Genomic DNA, 6,000 nt, shown 5'->3' on the forward strand with positions numbered 1-6,000 from the left:
CTGTATGTCTGTCGGTCTGTCTGTCCTGCGAACGCTTCATCATTGCGTACGCAGTTTCTCGAAATATCTGCGTTCGCAGTTGCTAGGAATTAGGGAACGAAGTCGAAGGGGTGGCAAAACCACCGTGCGACGGTGAGCGTTAGCGGATTAATTTGCGGTTGGGTTTGGTTTGGATAATTTTTTCTTTAAAACTCACCGTCGCAACAGTTTTAACTCAGTTTGATTGGATATTTCGTTATTGTAATGTTTATGTGTAAGGTGTGAATGTTATGACGGTTGTGGTTGTTGTGTGTGGGTGTTGGGTGTGTTCTGTTTGTGTTTGTTGCGTTATGACGGTTGTGTTTGTTGTGTTATGACGATTGTGGGTGTTGTGTTTGTTTTCGTTGTGTTTGTGTGTGTACGGGCGTTTTCTCTTCAACTTCTGCTTATTGACTTATGAGACGGACCGAGTGCTGAGAGTTATGGCAACCTCTTAACTTCCAATGGCAGGGTTTCCACCAATTGTTCACGGTAAGCGTCTTAGTGTCTATTTGCGATTAATTGGCACCGGCCGGGAACTAAACCCGGGTCTGCTGCGTGCAAGACATTTACTCTAACCACTGAACCACCGCCGCTTGTTATGCTGCAGTGTTTTTCTAAAACAACTTTGGCGAAAGTATTTTAAGCAGTTTTAAAGTTATTAACGTCAATTTTTTCCTGTACCATTTTTTTTTTTTTGATATGTATAAAATTGTCAAATGTGGAAATTGATCAATTGGTAGTTAAATACGATCGTCGTCAGGAATTGAACCAGGGGCACATTCTTATGACGTGGACGTTTCACCGATGAGCCATTGACGTCTACACTTCTGAAGTTTAAATACCAGTAAAACCGGGATAAAAATAAATGTAATATTTGTTTGGGTGGAAAGATTATAAACACCTTACGTAGATGTTTATTTTGTTTTTGTTTCTGTTACTTTAATGTTTGATATTGCATTGGGTGTAGTTTAACGTTTAACACGTATTTTGAATGTGTGTGACGTTGAGACAAGGCAAACTTTGTTAAAGCTTTGTTATAAATAAAATGTTTCAATGTATTAAGCATCACATTGTTTTATAACTTGGCCATTAGCTTGAAACTCTTTAAGCCGCAACCTGATACATTTTAGATGCCTAGAGAATTGGCACCATTTTACTAGCACACAGCTCGCGTAGGAATATCACTCTTAGTTCTAAGCCGCCTCACACGGTAGCACTCGAGTATCTCAATTTTTATGACGTATTTTCCGACTCCCTCTTCGTTTCCCTTTAGTCAAATAACATTTTTGCTATAATTGATTTTTTTTAATTTTAAATCTAAAAATATACTCACATGACTCTGACTCGAAAATATTTTGATAAGTAAATTTTGTTATAACAATTTTGTATTTTTAAGAGAAATAAAAATTATTAAATTCTTATAAGGAATTTTTAGTTAAAGATTTAAATAGAATTTTCCATAGTAAATCACGTACAAGGTATCCTGTTATTACAATCAGAGGTTCTGGGGAAAAAACGCCTTTAGCCTGTGCTACTGTCAAGGGCGTATTTAAGGGGGGGGGGGTTTGGGGAAATGCTGATGACTGGGGGGGGGGGGTGCCTAATAAAAATCAGTGAAACTTCCGTCAGCACCCCCCCCTTGTAATTTTCCCTCAAAACCCCCCCTGAAATAAAATCCTGGATACGCCCTTGGCTACTGTTTCTACTTAGTAACAATAATAGGTTCAATTTTTAAATTAACGGCCGTTTTCTTATTTTTCTTTTCTAAAAACAAATTTATCGCCGTTGTAACAGTTTTGATTAAGCGTAGTTATAGTGTTGTAAGCCGAATAAATTGCAAACTTTTTAAGGAAATCGTCATGCAATTGATGGACGGAAATATTCCTAGCCCTTGCTCAAAGATATTAATTCACCAAGGCGGGGGGGAAGATGGCGACAAAATGCGAGTCATGGCCTTTCGTGGAGGTAATTAAATCCGAGAGAGGGGGTTACATACAGGGGAAAGAAAAAAATAAAAAGGAGGGGGAGATTCGAATTCAGAATGGAAACCCTTTGTCGTTAATCAATCACAAAATCTTTATTTAGCACTTATAAACAAAACACTACACAAAATAATAAAATTTGGGGGAAATCAGATATTATGGCTCTTTGGATTAGTAGGATGGTTAGGCCATCACTATTACTATTTATTATTTTTAAGCGGGGGATGACATGCACAATAGATATAAGAATTAAAACACTCTGACTAACTGGTTAATTACAAGTTTCTCTTACGGTTCTCAATAGGATCAGTTCCAATTTCTATTCTTTCTGCCAATCTGACTTAAATCAGCGAGGGGAAAACAAATAAAACAATACACACTAATTTCTGATCACTACAATTAAAATGAAAATACTACAATTATGGCTGACTACAATTAATTCTAAAAAAAAACTCCAAACTTTAAAAAATACACTAAGCGAGGGGGAAAATACGATAGATAAAAATAGCTCCTAGCAGTATAAAGATACGAACGGATATGAGCTCTCGAATTCGGGAGGGGTCTATTTTAACCTTTCCTCGGGCAATAGCGAGGGGTTGCACCTTTCTTAGAAATTTTATCTCTACGTTTAAACAGTTATTTCAGACTTGACCCTGGATATTCTACGGGGGGGGGGGGGAATGAATTTGGTACTTATCACTAGATTTTCTTCGTGCCTGCTCTTCGTTTACGAGATTCCAGGTTAAACTTCCGGATTACGACTTCCGGATTAAGCAAAACACACGCACACGCGTTTTCTTGAAGGGGATCGATTGGGGACTTCTTATTTCGCGATGACAATTCCAAACTGTCCGTTCGTCTCGATTACGGCATGGGAGTTCGGATGACGACGATGAACTTATTGCGAGCGGCGTAGATACTTCGGGTTTCCTTCTAAAACTTCTGGCTAGGCGAGGCGTCGGATCTCATGTCGTTGGATACTTGTTCTCGGGATCATCGGAGGATTGGCGGTCCGCTGTGAATTGACTCGTTCGAGAGGGCTCATGAAACGGTTCTGGTTGACTATTGGGAGACTTAGTTCCATCGGTTATTGCCTTTGGGATATTGAGGGGTCTGACGGGCGAGACCGCGCATGAATTTGGCGGACGGTCATTCCGGACTGGGGCTCCGGAAGTTCATCTATTCTGTCGAGATAATCCAAACTTCTTGTCTTGTCGAGAATCCAAAATTCTGTCTTTTAGGGGCTCTGTCTCCTGGTTTTGTTCCTGGGATTTGTGGGGCGGATCGGAAATAAAAAGTAATTGGTGACCTCCCATATTATTTGTGTCATTGGTGTACCTAGGACTCGTGTCCTGTCATGGGACGTATGACGTTGTCCAACTTACGAAAGGTTCCTTGGGGTTGGTTCCGCGTGATTGCGGGGGTCTCAGAGTTTGTGGGGGGGAAGTTGCCAGGAATCACGAGGTTATCCTTATTTTGTTGTCAAGCGAAAATGTCCGGCACACTTTCGAATTATGACCTGGCCTTGGAAAATGCGCGCTTTTTGTCGTATCCGGGTTATCTGATACACTGTTAAAAAAAATTGTTCTAATTTGAACAAATCGCCGTTCAGAAGGTTGTCCCTGAAACAGAACGCCATTTTGTTCTAATATGAACGAAAGAAAATGGTTCGACAAAGAACGATGGGTAATTGTTCAATATTGAACTTTGATATTCTATATTGAACAACCTTACTTTGTTCAAATTGTAACGCTTTCTCGTTCGCCGTTGATCATTTTCTCGTTCGCCGTTGATCATTTTCTCGTTCACCGTGGAACGCTTTGTCGTTCAACGTGGAACATTTTCCCGCTCGCCCTCGAACGCTTTGTCGTTCAACGTGGAACATTTTCCCGCTCGCCCTCGAACGCTTTGTCGTTCAACGTGGATCATTTTCTTGTTCACCGTGTAACGCTTCGTCGTTCAACGTGGAACGCTTCGTCGTTCAACGTGGATCATTTTCTTGTTCACCGTGTAACGCTTCGTCGTCCAACGTGGATCATTTTCTCGTTCAACGTGCAACGTTTCGTCGTTCAACGTGGAACGCTTCGTCGTTCAACGTGGATCATTTTCTCTTTCAACGTGAAACGCTTCGTCGTTCAACATGAAACGCTTCGTCGTTCAACGTGAAACGCTTCGTCGTTCAACGTGGAACGCTTCGTCATTCAACGTGGAACGCTTCGTCGTTCAACGTGGATCATTTTCTCGTTCAACGTGGATCATTTTCTCGTTCAACGTGCAACGTTTCGTCGTTCAACGTGGAACGCTTCGTCGTTCGCCGTGAAACGCTGTCGTTCAACGTGGATTATTTTCTCGTTCAACGTGAAACGCTTCGTCGTTCAAGATAACTCCTTAAAATTCTTCAAAACCACAAATTCAAAATAGCAAAATTTTATTTTTCATAGAAAATTTCAAGTCAAGAGTCATGCCAGTAACATATTGGCTATATTAGCCACACAATTTGATACTTTTTCAGCTTTAATTTTGAATACGAACTTCTGTAGGTATTCTAAAGTGTGTTTGAGTTCTTTTGGGTATACTAATTGAAACGCGTAATATCCAGCGAATATTGCAACAACTGTAGTTTCTAAAGAAGTGACATCAAATGTAACATTTTCAATTTCCACTTCTGGACATGTCATCCAATCATCATCCGAAAAAACCATAATTGGCGTACTTGATTTAGGTTTCTTTAAAAAAAATATATATTAATTTACGAGTGTTAAAATCATGATTAGGTTTAAAACATTTTCTCACGTTTTGCGTTACCCATAGCGTCATTTTTTCCCCAAAAAGAGTTGGCAAAATTAGAAGACATGTCTTCAACTCTATTTCTACAATAACACGTATACTAATTTAGTTATCAAATTTAAATAATAGAACAATAAGAAAAGGATTAACCTTTATATTTTTCTTCTGTAGAAACCTGTTTTTGGTTTTCCAACATTTTTAAATGTTGCTGAACTCCATTATTTTTTTTCTGGAAATGATCTTAATTATTCGCTTTGTTATAGGCTGAAAATGGTGGGTAGCCAACTTCTCAGTTGAGGGACGGATGTTTTGTATTCTGTTCAATTCGAAAATCAACTATCAAATTAAAGAATGCCATAAGTAACACATTTAATTGTTTTAACGTAGTTCTGTACTAATTACACAACATATTTATACTTTTTATTAACTAGAATGGTTTTAAATTATTTACCTGGTTGGTGTTTGTCAAAAGTGTAAATTTTTCGACCACTTTAGTTACTTCATGATCCAAAGCAAATGATTGCCTAAATTGCACTGTTCTGGTCATTTTTTCTTCTAGAAGAGTTGAATTTAGATTTGACTTCTGTAATTCTTTGTTTAACGCAGCAATGTGAAGCTCCAAATTTAGTCTACAATTGAATAATTACATTAACATATAAAAAGTGACCGTTCAAAAAATATAGGAAAATAGGAAATTTATTGAATAGAATATGATAATTTCGGGTGAAATTTTAAAATTTACAAAACTAAACAAAAGTGAAGTTTTAGCTAAGCACGCGTAGATAGACCACACTCACAATCAGAAAACAAAACAAAAAATCTAGTAATATAGGAAATTGCGCTAAATTGTAAGAAGGCATTAAATTGTAGGAACAATTATAAAATATAGGAAGAATGGCCACCCTGAAGCTATGAAAAATGGTACACCTATATTTAGAAAAATATTCATACTGCCATGGAAGTTCTGTTGATTTTAGTGGGTGGCGCCAAAGCGTCAGTTGATTGACGTTTTTTAGACATTCTGTTACTCTTAGAACTTATTACTTCCACACGTGTTTCTTTTTCATCTTTTTCTTTTTTCTTCATTTTCCCATGCCTATGTTTCTGAAGCAAAGAATTGTACCATGTCCTCTGAATGACAAAACAATATAAAACATTATACCGGGTGCTGCGTGGCATAATGGATCAGCCCTAAGCTTAACCGCAATAC

The sequence above is a fragment of the Leiobunum rupestre genome, chromosome 7, assembly GCF_980474605.1.
Source record: "Leiobunum rupestre chromosome 7, qqLeiRupe1.1.hap1, whole genome shotgun sequence".
Taxonomy (NCBI): Eukaryota; Metazoa; Arthropoda; class Arachnida; order Opiliones; family Sclerosomatidae; genus Leiobunum; species Leiobunum rupestre.